Genomic DNA, 16,648 nt, shown 5'->3' with positions numbered 1-16,648 from the left:
TTTACATTTTTATCAACTTTGCAATTCTTATTATATTTTTATGTCTATTTTTATGTTTATACACTTTTTATATTCCTATACATTATTTGGAGAAAACAAATTAGGATTGCCGATATATCAGAAGAAAGGCAACTATACACAAAAAAACACATATGTAGACAAAAAAACACATCAAAACCGTAATGCGTTTTATTTACATGTTTTGAATGGTAATAGACAACATATTACTAATAATCAAAGAAAGACCATGCTACTATCCTTTGGAGTAAAAGACAATAGAATCTGTCTTAAAAATATGGAGAAATATGTGGACAAAGTGAGATTTAAGAGATAGGAAATCCAGTGGGGGTTTTGGATGGGACTGGTAAGTGGGTATAAAAGTGGGAAGGAATCTAAAATAAATATGGCAACTGAAGAAGGAGTAAGCATAACTCCGAAACGTGTCTGGTATTATTGGCAGTTATTTGCAGAATCCAAGACCCACCAAAATAACCCACTGACCAATTGAGGAAAAATCCTGCTTTTGGAATAAGTGCAGATGAAGTGTGGAGCGTACCACAGATATCACGTGAGTTACCCTGTGAAGGTCCGGGCAGCCAAGACATAGCGCGCCCTACCACGTTAACGCCGGGATCCAGCAAATACAACACAGGTACTTGTGTCCGCATTGGAGACAGAGACACTGAATCTGAGGTGAGCGCTACAGCTACCACGTGAGACGCCACGGTGGTAAGCAGCATAACATTTCCAAACAGTGAGTATAGACTCTTGACTACTGCTGAATATACACTGCTCAAAAAAATAAAGGGAACACAAAAATAACACATCCTAGATCTGAATTAATTAAATATTCTTCTGAAATACTTTGTTCTTTACATAGTTGAATGTGCTGACAACAAAATCACACAAAAATTAAAAATGGAAATCAAAATTTTCAACCCATGGAGGTCTGGATTTGGAGTCACACTCAAAATTAAAGTGGAAAAACACACTACAGGCTGATCCAACTTTGATGTAATGTCCTTAAAACAAGTCAAAATGAGGCTCAGTAGTGTGTGTGGCCTCCACGTACCTGTATGACCTCCCTACAACGCCTGTTCATGCTCCTGATGAGGTGGCGGACGGTCTCCTGAGGGATCTCCTCCCAGACCTGGACTAAGGCATCTGGCAACTCCTGGACAGTCTGTGGTGCAACGTGACGTTGGTGGATAGAGCGAGACATGATGTCCCAGATGTGCTCAATTGGATTCAGGTCTGGGGAACGGGCGGGCTAGTCCATAGCATCAATGCCTTCGTCTTGCAGGAACTGTTGACACACTCCAGCCACATGAGGTCTAGCATTGTCTTGCATTAGGAGGAACCCAGGGCCAACCGCACCAGCATATGGTCTCACAAGGGGTCTGAGGATCTCATCTCGGTACCTAATGGCAGTCAGGCTACCTCTGGCGAGCACATGGAGGGCTGTGCGGCCCTCCAAAGAAATGCCACCCCACACCATTACTGACCAAATGCCAAACCGGTCACGCTGGAGGATGTTGCAGGCAGCAGAAAGTTCTCCACGGCGTCTCCAGACTCTGTCACGTCTGTCACATGTGCTCAGTGTGAACCTGCTTTCATCTGTGAAGAGCACAGGGCGCTAGTGGCGAATTTGCCAATCTTGGTGTTCTCTGGCAAATGCCAAACGTCCTGCACGGTGTAGGGCTGTAAGCACAACCCCCACCTGTGGACGTCGGGCCCTCATATCACCCTCATGGAGTCTGTTTCTGACCGTTTGAGCAGACACATGCACATTTGTGGCCTGCTGGAGGTCATTTTGCAAGGCTCTGGCAGTGCCCCTCCTGTTCCTCCTTGCACAAAGGCAGAGGTAGCGGTCCTGCTGCTGGGTTGTTGCCCTCCTACGGCCTCCTCCACGTCTCCTGATGTACTGGCCTGTCTCCTGGTAGCACCTCCATGCTCTGGACACTACGCTGACAGACACAGCAAACCTTCTTGCCACAGCTCGCATTGATGTGCCATCCTGGATAAGCTGCACTACCTGAGCCACTTGTGTGGGTTGTAGACTCTGTCTCATGCTACCACTAGAGTGAAAGCACCACCAGCATTCAAAAGTGACCAAAACATCAGCCAGGAAGCATAGGAACTGAGAAATGGTCTGTGGTCACCACCTGCAGAACCACTCCTTTATTGGGGGTGTCTTGCTATAATATCCACCTGTTGTCTATCCCATTTGCACAACAGCATGTGAAATTGATTGTCACTCAGTGTTGCTTCCTAAGTGGACAGTTTGATTTCACAGAAGTGTGATTGACTTGGAGTTACATTGTGTTGTTTAAGTGTTCCCTTTATTTTTTTGAGCAGTGTATATCGTTATCAATATAAAGGAGACCCAAGCTCATTGGAAATATAGATGAATTGTATGTGTGCAAAACCATCTAAAATACCTTTTGGAATTGATAATTTGTCTACTGTGACACAGTGAGAGGTTTTGTCTGGGAAAACGGGTATTTTCCTCCCAGCATGTTCTGCTGGGCGGATTTACAGCCAGGTGAGGTCAAATACTGGACCGGATTTTAAGTGTCGGTCTGGGTTTTGGCAGCAACTGGGCAGCTGGGCTCAGAAGCCAGGTCTCTGTGTTGGGATCTGGGAGCATTGTGTCTGGATGAAGGCTTGGTAACTGTTTGGCGTGAAAACAGGTTGGTGCTGCTATGGTCAAGGATTCTTTGAGGCAGAATTGCCGCATGGTGTGAATTACCACCAACACCGCAAGGTGACTTTTTGTTTGATGACTGCTTGTTTTGTCAGTTGCCTAAAGTGTGAAAAAAACACTGAACAGTTTGATCCAAAGAACTTGTTGTTGCCTCTATACTGTGTCCGCTAATCCTGTCTACCAGAGCGAAACCCCACAATTGGTGGCGGATGCGGGCAGCAGCAGGAGACTAACCAGTTGCTGATACAACATGTGATGGCTTTGCAGACAGCAGGAGCAACCCCGAGCATCCACGATGCTCAGAAAGCAGTCCGTGCACCGATTCCTAAGATGACCCCTGCTGGTGACATCGAAACCTACCTGGCGATGTATGAAAAAAGTGGCCATCAGGGAAAAGCTACCCTGTGACCAGTGGGCTGAGGTCGCCGCTCCGTTCCTGGCATCCGATTCCCAGCGGGTGTATTTCAACTTGCCGGATGATCAAGCGGCCGACTATCAGAAAGTCAAGGGTGAGATTCTGGCAAGACTGGGGGTGAATGTGTTGGTCCGGGCCCAGGGGGTGCATCAGTGGGGGTTCAACCCAGCTGAGCCTGAAAGATCCCAGTATTATAACCTACTTCACCTCTTGCAAAAATGGCAATAGCCTGAGTCCCTGCTTTGCTGGATCGTATCTTAGCTGATAAGTTCTGAAGGGCTTTGCCATACCCTCTCCAGCACTGGATCGGTCAGATGTCTCCTGGCAATGCCCATGAGATGGTGGACCTGGTGGAACACTATGAAGCTACCAGGAATCTAAAGGATGGTTATGTCGGGAGGGGGGGGGGGGGGGTCAGCAAACCCTGGAAATCAACACCCCAGGCCCAGAGATTTGAGCCGATAAAAGCCACCCGGGATGCACCCATGGCAGTACCCTGGCTCCGATAGTCTGCTGGCGGTGTCAGGAGCCTGGCCATGTAAGGGCTGACTGTCCCCATCGGGTTGAGACCATGGAAACTAACTATGGCCACCGTCAGTCGCTATATGCCAGGAGACTGTGCAACAGGTACCCCAGAGTCTCTAGATCATTTGTGCCAGGTGGAAGTGGGAAACACTCCGGCGGAGGCTCTGCTGGACTCAGGGAGTCTGGTGACCCTAGAAAGGGCTATCCTGGTGTATCCTGAGTATACTGGTTAAGAAAGTCGGGGTGATGTGCATCCATGGAGACTTAAAAGACTACCCCACCGCGCTGGTATCTCTAACTACGGTGGCCGGTAGATGGACCCACGCCTGTCGCCACAAATCTACATTATGAACTTATAATAGGGAAAGACTTCCCGGGCTTCCTGGCACTGTGGCCTGCTATGAGAGTGACTGATACCCATGAGACAGGGGTAACCCTAGCAGAGCGGCCTGGCTCAGAGGGGAGACCAGAACCCTTGGAACCTGAGACCGAAGGGCCAGCGGTAGGGGTGACCGCAACTTCAGAGGAAGAGGGGGAGACAACCCACTGAATGTAATGGTGGGAGATGTAGAGGACTTGCCGCCGGTGCCTAAGCTGGCCGACCTTAATGTCTCTGGGGATCATTTTGGTACTGCACAACACTGAGACCCAACCCTATCCCACGCCTGGGAAAATGTGTTAATAGTAGATCGTGAACCACAAAAACCTGGGGCAGAGTCAGTGTTTCCCCATTTTGTGGTTCATCAGGATATGTTGTATCGGGTAAACCAACTACGGGGTGAGCCTATTGAACAGCTGATGGTCCCCAAGGCTTATCCCAAGCTTGTGTTAGATCTAGCCGACCAACACGTTCTCAGGGGTTCTCTTGGGGCTGCAGAAAACTCAGGATCGTATTCTACAGCTGTTTTACTGGCCCAGCATATTCAAAGAAGTGGAAGAGTTTTGCCCAACCTGCCAGATAACTAGCCCCCAGCCACATTTCCGTAGTCTTCTAGTACCTCTCCTGATTATCGAAGTAGCTATGGACCTCATAGGCCCAGTACTGAAGTCCGCCAGAGGGCATCAACACATCTTAGTCATTCTAGACTACGCCACTCGGTACCCGGAGGCGGTGCCACTGCGACATACCTCGGCTAAACTCATAGCTAAGGAATTAATGCCTTCATCACGCCTGCCTTTACGCCTGAGTGGGCTGTATCAATATAAGGTCTTACCCTTTGGTCTGCATGGCACCCCGCCACTTTTCAGCGACTAATGGACATCTCGCTTCGTCCACATCGTCGGTACACTTTGGCTTATCTTGACGATATTGTCATCCACAGTACCGACTGGGAAAATCACCTACCCAAAGTGCAGGCTGTATTGGACTCCCTTCGGAAAGCTGGCCTAACCGCTAACCCAAAAAAATGTGCGATAGGGTTAGAAGAGACTAAGTACCTGGGGTATGTCATTGGGTGCGGAGTCATCAAACCACAAGTGAACAAAATAGAGGTGATACAGAATTGGCCCCGACCTGTCACCACTGGGCAAATAATGTCATTCCTGGGAATGGTGGGCTATTACATGAGGTTTGTTCCCCACTTTGCTACTCTAGCCCTGCCCTTGACAGGACTCTTGAAGGGACACAAGTCAATGAAGGTTCGCTGGGATGATCGGGCGGAAGAGGCTTTCTCCGCTTTAAAGTCGGCCCTGTGCGGGTCCCCGGTTTCGGTGACGCCCGACTTCAAAAGAGAGTTTATAGTACAGAGTGATGCCTCCGAAGTAGGCCTCGGTGCTGTACTGTCTCAGGAAGTCAACTGGGAGGAGCATCCCATTGTCTTCCTCAGCCGTAAGCTCACCCCAGCCGAGACCCGGTATAGTATAGTGGATAGAGAGTGCCTGGCTATCAAGTGGGTACTCGAGTCTCTTCGTTATTATTTATTGGGGAGAAAATTCTGCCTGGTGACTAAGTTTTCGGTGGAACACTGGGCAGGCCGGTTACAGGGAAACGCGGATGCCTTAGGGTTGAACAAAGGCGGGGTATGTGACACAGTGAGAGGTTTTGTCTGGGAAAACAGGTATTTTCCTCCTAGCATATGCTGCTGGGCTGATTTACAGCCAGGTGAGGTCAAATACCAGACCGGATTTTAAGTGCCGGTTGTAGTGGGTTACTTCAGGATCAGGTTATTAGCACAGGAAGCACAGCATCAGTAGTATATGAAACCATCCACAAATATCCCATCACTCTTTCCAATAACTGGACGACAATAACCGGACCTCGGCCATTCCTATATTGCATTTTTCAGGCTTCAGCGTTAAGTCTGCTTCCTGTCTAGAACTGGTCCTATATGGGACAGGTGCTCCTGCCAGGTATTGCTAAAGATGGCAATATGATCTAAGTAGGCGCAGGTGTAGCCCTGGAACCCATCTAGGAGCCGGTCCACCATCCTTTGGAAGGTAGCCGGAGCATTTTTCATTCCAAACGGCATTACCTTAAATTACTATAAACCGAATGGGGTGACAAAGGCGGACTTAGGTATGGCGTCCGGGGCCAAGGGGATCTGACAATACCCCTTACAGAGATAAATGGAATTGAGGTATTTGCCCCTGGCCATCCGGTCTAGCAGTTCGTCTATCCTCGGCATAGGGTATGCGTCGGACACTGTCTTTTCGTTTAACCTCTGGTAGTCAACGCAGAAGCGGGTCATACCGTCTTGCTTGGGTACGAGGACTACTGGGGAGGCCCAGGGGCTGTCTAACAGCTCAATCACCCCCAGTTGGAGCATCTCGTTGATCTCATTACGCATGTTCTCCCGTACCGCCTCAGGGATGCGGTAGGGGGTCTGCCACAGTGGGGGTTGACCTGGTGTCTCTACTCAGTGAGTGGCCAGAGGAGTGTAGCCAGGTGCATCAGAGAATGTGGCTTGCTTCTCTCTTAGCAGTTGTACCTCAATACGCTCCTATGGGCTCAACCGATCTCCTAGTTGACCTCCTCTATGTCACTAGACAAACTTCTGTCCCCCAGGAGGTCTGAAACCGGAAGGCTGTCAAACTCCTCAGATGTGGGTGCGCATATAGCAGTCACCTCCTCGGAGCGCTCCTGGTAGGGCTTAATCATGTTCACATGGAGCATGCGTCGCCCCCCTGACCCTGCACATGGACCGATTATATAGGTGGTGTAACATCTATGTTCCAACACTTTATAAGGGCCTTGGCAGGCAGCCTGTAGACTATCATGTCGGAACAGTTTTAAGACTAAAACTTTCTGACCGACCTGAAAGCTATGGTCCCTGGCTCCCCAATCATACCATATGCGCTGTTGAGTCTGGGCCGCCTGATGGTTTTCCTGTACCGACCTGGTTAATTCCTCCAGTCGGTCCTGGAACTTCAGCACATATGGTATGATGGGGGTACCGTATGTGCTATGGCCTCCCTCCCAATGTTCCTTGATTAGATCTAGGGGACCTCACACCCGCCTCCCAAATAACAACTCAAACGGGGCAAACCCTGTGGATTCCTGCGGCACCTCTCGGTATGCAAAGAGGAGATGGGGCAGTAATCGCTCCCAGTCCCGGTGTCACGAATGTAATAGGGGAGAACACTAAAAGACAACAAGAAAGAAGTATAAAGACACTAGGCCTCACCGCTAGGGAAGGAAAAGGGTCACCACCTATAAAACCCTGCTCCTGGCCCTAACTCGTATCCGTATGGGCACCTCTCGATGGTAGAGATGCCCATACACAGAAACCTAGAAAACCCTGGTGACCCTCGGATGCTCTAATGGTAATGAGAGGGCAGAGACAACCTGTTCCTTCCCTGGTGAAGGAACTAGCGTCTCGCTGAGGCCTAGTAAACAACTGGGGGGGGGGGAAATACAAAACACAACAAGCGGAACACTTAACTTCTGAGGATGATGGATGAACAGGACTTCAACACGAACCACACTCCAGCTCTTCCAAAACCAAATGAAGCTATCCAGAGCAAGGAGTGATGGGTAAAGTCAGACTAAATAGGGATGGGTAAAGGTCACATGATCCACACCTGAACAGGAGGTGTGGACATACCAGCAACACACAGACAAAGTGAAACCAAGAGGCTGTCAGATAACTAATGTGCAGATAATCTTTCAGACCTTCTAAGACCTGTCACAGGAGTGACAGTACCTCCCCTTCTACGGGTGACCTCCGGGCACCCAGAACCGACCTTATCATGATGAGCTCTGTGGAATGCTCTCACCAGACGACTAGCATTAACATCAGTCGCTGGAACCCACATTCTCTCCTCTGGTCCATACCCTCTTCAATGTACGAGATACTGGAAGGATCTTCGGAGAACTCGGGAGTCCACAATCCTGCTGATCTAAAATTCTAAATTGCCGTCCACCATGACAGGAGCGGGAGGTAAGGAGGACGGCTCAACAGGTTCGACACAATTCTTTAACAACGATTTATGAAATACGTTATGGATTTTCAATGCCTAAGGAAGTTCAAGACGGAAGGCTACAAGGTTAACAATGGCAGTGATCTTATATGGACCAATAAATCTTGGGCCCAACTTCCAAGAAGGTACCTTAAGTTTAATGTTTCTTGTAGACAACCACAGAGAATCACCCACTCTCAGGTCCGGACCACTCATACGTCTCCTGTCAGCAACACACTTATACCTGTTGCCCATCTTTTTCAGGTTATTTTGGATTTTGCGCTAAATAGAAGACAAAGAAGAGGAAAATCGTTCCTCCTCAGGAATGCCGGAATTCTGAGCACCAGAAAATTTACCAAACTGTGGATGGAACCCATATGCCCCAAAAAACGGCGACTTATCAGTGGATTCCTGTCTACGGTTATTTATAGCAAACTCAGCTAACGACAAAAATGAAGACCACTCTTCCTGATTCTCTGAAACAAAACATCCCAAGTAAGTCTCCAGATTCTGATTAGTGTGCTCCGAGGATGAAAAGCAGAAGAGAAGGACAATTGTACACCCAGACGAGTACAGAACGCTTTCCAGAATCTGGAAACAAACTGAGTCCCTCTATCGGACACCACATCAGAGGGAATGCCATGTAGTTTCACGATGTTGTTGACAAACACCTGTGCAAGAGTTTTAGCATTAGGTAGACTAGGTAATGCAATAAAGTGTGCCATTTTACTAAAACGATTAACTACCACCAAAATCAAGTTTTTTTCCCAAAGAATTCGGTAAATCCGTGATAAAATCCATGGACAAATGGGTCCAAGTTCTGGACGGAATGGGCAATGGAAGCAGAGATCTGGAAGGCCGAGTATGTATCACCTTAGCACATGCACAGGTACCACAGGCTGACACATAGTCCTCAACACACTTACGCAAGTGTTTAAATCTGTTATTTAAATACTCTAGGTAGCGCCTTTTGTGATTGTATGAAAGTGACGCACTGTATCTGGCGATTTTCACCAGCGAAATTGGTGGTTTGAGGTAACAGGAGTTAGCCCATTTCCATGTCCCTACAAGTTCACCATTGATCCGCCCCCTATTACGCTGGACCAACCCCGTATTGAGAAGTGTTGGCCTCAGCAAAGGGGCGGGACTAGCGGTGCCGACCCCGAAAATGTGATTTCAGACGGTGACGTGAGTCCTCCCGTGACCAGTTACGTCACGACTCACGTGACGGATCATGTGATCTGAGGGGCGGAGTCAATTAGACACGCGCGGCTTAAAAAGAACGCCAGCCCAAGTAATCGCTCCCCACTGCCATACGCAGGAGAGGAGCGGACCCAGGAATCAAACATGTGGCGAGCTAAGTACATTCTATGCTTTATCTGTAAGATTGTTATTTACTTGCTGGCGCCGGCATATTTGATGGTATCTGATGCTGGAACAAGCGCCTATGGTGTGTTTTGGACTGAATTCCGGGTATCTGTTGGTCCCCTGATGATCTGGCCCACAGTGAAATGCGTTGGGCCATTTTTTCTCTGTATTTGTCTGTCTGCCCCAGGGTGTGACTGGTCCTTTTGTTTCCGACGAAGTTGGGCACTCACCGGATAGCCTACAAGGGACACCTAGGGACAGACAGAGAGGGGTGCTGTTAGAACAGCTAGGACATAGGGACATTTTTATGGGAAGAGACCCAGTATCTGTCTCCCTCTTTTACTGTATCCCTATGATTCCTAACTCACCCTCTGAGTGAGCCAGTGAACACACCTCCTGGCTGCTTTAAAACTCTCCACCACATCACTCTGGGTGGCAGTAGAATATTACCTCCTAGCGAGGTTTTTTTGTTACAAACTTTTGGGCCTATTATTTTAATATGAATAATAAAAGTATGTTTTAAGGTCTTCCCACTATTCAATTTATTGCCATTTACAATTGGGTGCCATATTTATACATTTTGTGTGACCAGCTAATACCTTGGTTAAGTTTAGATACTTATGTGTCACCTTAGCACATGCACAGGTACCACAGGCTGACACATAGTCCTCAACACACTTAAGCAACCCCGGCCACCAGAATCTGCGAGAGATGAGATCGACAGTCGATCTGCTCCCAGGGTGCCCAGCAGGCACCGTACAGTGATGTTCCTTGGTGACGCAATTCGGAGGGAACAAACAATTTCCCCGGAGGACAAGAATCCGGAGCATCCTCCTGTGCCTCCAACACCTTGGCCTTGAGATCAGGATAAAGAGCGGATATGACTACTCCTTCAGATAAAATGGAACTAGGGTCATTAGACTCACCTCCCCCTAGGAAAGCTTCACGACAAAGCATCCGCCTTGACGTTCTTAACCCTAGGGCGGTAAGTGACGATAAAGTTAAATCTGGTGAAAAATAATCACCATCTGGCCTGCCTTGGGTCCAGTCGCTTAGCCGACTCCAGGTAGGCCAGATTCTTGTGATCCGTAATTACCGTAATAGGATGAATTGCTCCTTCCAACCAATGCCGCTATTCCTCGAATGCCAACTTAATGGCCAGCAATTCCCTATTCCCCACATCATAATTCCTTTCAGCAGTCGAGAGTTTTTTAGAGAAAAATGCACATGGGCGCTATTTACTGGGTGAAGGACCCTGCGACAAGATTGCTCCTACCCCTGCCTCGGACGCGTCAACCTCAATAATAAATGGCTGAGACACGTACGGTTGCACCAGAATAGGGGCCGAAGTAAAACATTCTTTCACAGCAGAAAAGGCCTGTAATGCCGCATTAGACCAGATAGAAATATCAGCACCCTTCCTAGTCATGTCTGTTAAAGGTTTAACCACCGATGAATAGTTCAAGATAAATTTACGGTAGTAGTTGGTAAACCCTAAAAACCGCATAAGTGCTTTCAGATTTTCAGGTTGATCCCAGTCCAACACGGCACGGACCTTCTCGGGATCCATGCAAAAACCTGAGGATGAGAGCAGGTAACCCAGAAGTTGCACTTCCTGTACAGCAAATACACACTTTTCCATCTTAGCATACAACTTATTCTCTCTTAGGATCTGTAACACCTGTCTCACATGATCCTGATAAGTCTCTATATTAGGCGAATAAATGAGTATGTCATCAAGGTATACAACGACAAACCTCTCCAGCAGATGATGAAATCCGCAGGAGCATTAGATAACCCAAAGGGCATGACCAGGTTTTCAAAATGACCCTCAGGGGTATTAAATGCGGTCTTCCTTTCATCCCCCAACTTGATCCTTACCAGATTATATGCCCCTCTCAGATCCAATTTAGAGAACACCCTGGCACCGACAATCTGACTAAACAAATCTGGAATCAAAGGAAGGGGGTAAGGATCACGGACGGTAATACGATTGAGCTCACGGAAGTCCAGACACGGTCTCAGGGTACCATCCTTTTTCTTTACAAAGAAAAATCCAGCAGCCACTGGGAACTTGGATGGTCTAATATGTCCCTTTGCCAAACTCTCAGTAATATACTCTCGCATATTTTCACAGTTTTGGACTCTAGCGCCACCTCGGCAGACAGGAGAAAATGGGTACTACCAGTAAAAGACAAAAGTAGGTTTTCTTGCTCCCCACCCACACCTGCAATAGTAATTTGGGGATTAAAAGTTTTTTCCTTGATGCTGCAAGGACAGACAAATATTCACAAAATGTCCCTTCTTGCCACTACAAAAGCAGACTCCTTTGACATGACCAAAACTTTTGCCAGAAGTTCCAGGAGTAGCTCCTACTAACTGCATAGGCTCCTCGCAAGGTGCAACCACCAGTGTCTCTCCACCATAAGTGTCAAAGGAAGCAGTACCCTTATTGGACAGTACTTCCTGAAGGTGAGGACCCCTAGATCTCTCCCTCAGGCGTAAATCAAGATGTACAGCAAGTGACATAGCTGCTTCCTGCAGTCTCTCAGAGAGACCCTGACAGAATTGGTTACGGAGAGCAGGATCGTTCCACTCTGTATCGGTAGCCCATCTACTAAATTCAGAGCAATAGGTCTCCACGGAACGTTCTCCCTGCCGCAAACCCCGTAACTTGGTCTCGGCCTGAGAGATCTGATCCGGGTCATCGTAGATAAGACCCAAGGCTCTAAAGAATTCATCTACAGACCGGAGGGTAGAGAAAAAGCCCAAGATTAGGCGTCCTCTTTAAGCAATGAAATAATCATACCCACACGTTGACACTCATCCCCAGAAGAGTATGGACGCAGCCTAAAGTATAATTTACATGACTCCCTGAACCGAATGAAATTGTCACTACCCCCGGAAAACCTGTCCGGGAGAGCCACCTTCGGTTCAGGGCAGGCCTAGGACCCACCACCGGAACCAGCAGCCTGTGGACTCTGAATCTGCAAGACCGTCGCACAGAGGTCTGCTACCTCCACGTCAGATTCTGCAGCTGTTCGACCAGTGCAGACATAGTATCCATAGCTGCACAGATCAGAACAAAAATGGCGGTATTGGCTCTGGATAATGTCATAAATGTAATAGGGGAGAACACCAAAAGACAGCAAGAAGGAACACTTAACTTCTGAGGATGATGGATAAACAGGACTTTAACACGAACCACGCTCCAGCTCTTCCAAAAACCAAATGACGCTATCCAGAGCAAGGAGTGATAGGTAAAGTCAGACTAAATAGAGATGGGTAAAGGTCACATGATCCACACCTGAACGGGATGTGTGGACATACCAGCAACACACAGACAAAGTGAAACCAAGAGGCTGCCAGATCACGAATGTGCAGATAATCTTTCAGACCTCCTAAGACCTGTCACAGGAGTGACACCCAGTGGGTCTCGGCGAAGGTTCGGAGCATCTGTTTCAGCGTTCCATTAAATCCTTCGCATAGGCCATTGGTCTGGGGATGTTAGGGGGCACTAACTATTGGCTTAATGCCACAGAATTTCCAGAGGTGCTGGGTCACTTCCGCGGTGAACTGAGTACCCCAATCCGAGATTATCTCCTTGGGTAACCCTATCCTGGAGAAAATCCGCAGGAGAGCCTCTGCTACCGTTTCAGCGTGGATATTAGTTAGAGCCACCGCCTCTGGATATCTGGTAGCATAGTCCACCACTGTCAAGATAAATCTCTTGCCAGAGGGGCTAGACTTGGTTAAGGGACGCACTATATCTACCCCTACTCGGCTGAACGGTTCCTCAACTATGAGTAAGGTGTGTAACTTGGCTTTCCGGCGGTCCACTCTCTTCACCACTCTCTGGCATGTGTCACAGGTATTGCACTACTTCTTGACTTCTTACTGGCCAGAAGAAACTCTGGGTCAATCGATACCGGGTGCGACTGACCCCTGCAACTCTGATCTGGACCGCTGCGGTACCACCAGCTGTCTAATGATAATCGGGTCTGACCCGCCTACTCTTTTCTCAGACTCCCTGTATAACAATTTCTTGTCCCATAGAAATCTCTCCCCCTCAGCCCCGGGTTGGTCAGAGGTGACCTAATCTCTATATACTTGTAATGTGGGGTCAGTGATCATCTCTGCCTCAAATTCACTAGGGGAAGCCCAAGGGACACACTCTAAGGAAGGGGAAGGATCTCTTACCTGAACCTCTGGGTGTGAGTTGTGGTCCTGGGTGCGGGCCCGTTGCCGGGTGACAACTGGGTGTGCTTCTCCAATGGCGGTGGTCTGGGGCTCAAAAGCGGAGGTGAGCTTCCCCAGATCGTTCCCCAACAAAACCTCTGCCGGTAGTTGTGGCATTAACCCCACTTCCACATTTCCAGACCCCGCTCCCAAATGCAAATGTACCTTTGCTGTGGGTAGCCGGTATACTGCTCCCCTGGCTACCCTTACGGCCACGGTTTTTTGTTGGTTCTGGCGTGGTTGGGCACTAGGTGGCTTATTACCAGTGTTATGGTGGCTCCCGAGTCGCGGAGCCCTTGTACTGCTTTTCCCTCCAAATAGATAGTCTGCCGATGGTGTTGGCGATTATCTGCCTCTGCCTGGAGTGGCTTCATGTAGCACTTTCCACTGTTCTACTGTTGGGGCTGGTGTCTCAGTCTGGTAATAGTGTGCTGCTGCTCGGGGGGTGGTGGTGGGCCTGGCCGGAACCATGGTGGTCGGTCTCAGAGTTGCAGGCAGTCTCTCTTGTAGTGCCCTCACTTCTGGCACTGTCCGGGGTTGGGTTGCCAGAACCACTGTTGTGGGGTAGCTGGGGGTGGAAGCTGCCGAGGTGGTGCTGCTGGGCCAGTGGGGTAGGTAGTCCCCACGATGGGTCTTACTACTGTCCTAGCTGGTACAGGTTTCCGTTGCCTGCGGGTATCCATATATTCGTCAGCTTTACTCGCCGCTTCGGGGAGGGACGTAGGGTTGCTAGCTCATCATAAAATTCTTCCAGCAGCAGCATCTGTAGTAGGTCCTCCATGGACCGCACTTTGTGGACTTGTACTCACCCCAGGGCCGCTCGGTGTAGTCGGCAGGCCCATTCAGCGTGAGAGTCCTTGCCGGTCTTTTTAAGCTCTCTGAACCGTCTCCGGTACGCCTCTGGTGTTATGGCATACAGGGCAAGTATTACTTCCTTTACCCGGCTGTAGTTACGGATTTACTCGTCGGGTACTGTGCGGTACGCCTCCGCTGCTCTTCCTGACAGCCGACCTGCTAGGATGGGGATCCAATCTTCCGTATTTATTTTATGTAGGACAAACAGTCTCAAAATCCTGGAGGAATTCCTCTATATCTTCCTCTGCCTCTACATATGTTTTAAAAGCCTGGTAAGGTATGTTATGCTTACCCTCCTGTATCATTGTCACTGTTTGGCCGCTTTCTGGGGTTTGCTGGTTCCTCTGTCTCAGTACAAACTTCTGTCATGGTTTGGGAAATTATATCCGTTGGTGGGCTTTCGCCATAAAACGACAGCCTGAATTGTAGCTCCATTTGGAACTCAGACTTTTCCTCTTCGTTAGCCAAACCGCACTCCATTCGGTATTCCGCCCTCACTTCTGTAACAAGAACAGCCTTTTTCTTGTTGCTGGACAGAATACCCCTTGCTTCCAGGAGATCCTTTAACGTGGACCGCTTAAAGAGAACCTTTCACTAGATTAAAAAATCAAAAAAAATCAAAACTAACTATACAGACATGGAGAGCGGCGCCCAGGGATCCCCCTGCACTTACTATTATCCCTGGGTGCCGCTCCGTTCGCCGGTATAGGCTCCGGTATCTTCACATGTTAGGCTCCACCCAGTGGAACCTGCCGGCGTCTCCTTCGCCCATGCTGTAGCGCTGGCCAATCGCAGCGTTCAGCTCATAGCCTGAGAGGTTTTTTTTTTCTCTCAGGCTATGAGCTGAGCGCTGCGATTGGCCAGCGCTACAGCATGGGAGAAAGAGACGACGGCAGGTTCCACTGGGTGGAGCCTAACATGTGAAGATACCGGAGGCTATACCGGGCGAACGGAGCGGCGCCCAGGGATAATAGTAAGTGCAGAGAGATCCCTGGGTGCCGCTCTCCATGTCTGTATAGTTAGTTTAGATTTTTTAATCTAGTGAAAGGTCCTCTTTAAGTGAAGAATAGCCGATCTCCATCCGCAATCCATTGGTACTGCTGCCTTCCCTGTTACTTGTTCCCTTGTGAGTTCTGGATCCCGTTGCTGCCAACCAAATGTAGCAGAGTGCTAGTGCGACATAGGCTCTCTCTGCCGGTATTCCAAGGGTTACTTCAGGATTAGGTTACTTCAGGAATAGCACAAGAAGCACAGCATCAGTAGTAAATAAAACCATCCATGAATATTCCATCACTCTTCCCAATAACTGGACGACACACAGTATCAGGAGCTGTTTAATGCCACATACCCTACCATGCAAAGGAGACACCTACAGAAAATTATCCATTCTTCAATCACAGACTGGTTACAGCCCACACACCCACTCCCCTCAGCCTGAGAAGTAATTCAATTAACAGTACAGTTGATACATACATTATTGCCATTGTGTTTCTACCGCACAACCAGACGAATGCTCAGCAGGTTACTGATTACTTTTTGTCTTACAAGTAATGAACCATAGGGAATTAAACATAACATTTTAAATCCAATCAAGAGTCCAGTTGAAACATCCAGTGTAGCCAAATGCAATCTGCTACACCAGTCCGGGTTTTGGCAGCTCCTGGCTGTCCTTAAATAGGCAGCTGGGCTCAGAAGCCAGGTTTCTGTGTTGGGATCTGGGAGCCTTGAATCTGGATGAAGGCTTGCTACCTGTTTGGCATGAAAACAGGTTGGTGCTGCTATGGTCAAGGACTCTTTGAGGCAGAATTGCTGCATGGTGTGAATTACCACCAACACCGCAAGGTGACTTTTTGTTTGATGACTGCTTGTTTTGTCACTTTCCTAAAGTGTTAATAAAACACTGAACTGTTTGATCCAAAGAACTTGTTGTTGCCTCTATACTGCGTCAGCTAATCCTGTCTACCAGAGCGAAACCCCATACTACATGCCGCTGACAAGTTGTGTATCATTTTGGAAAGAAATAGAGACAATGCAATTACATTGGCTATATTCTTGATTGAATTTTGAATACATTTTTGAACTAAAGTATCAGCGGAATACCAAAATTTGTATCTAACCAGGTCATAAGGAATATATGTAGT

The sequence above is a fragment of the Bufo bufo genome, chromosome 6, assembly GCF_905171765.1.
Source record: "Bufo bufo chromosome 6, aBufBuf1.1, whole genome shotgun sequence".
Taxonomy (NCBI): domain Eukaryota; kingdom Metazoa; phylum Chordata; class Amphibia; order Anura; family Bufonidae; genus Bufo; species Bufo bufo.
Note: the sequence above shows the minus strand (reverse complement) of the source record.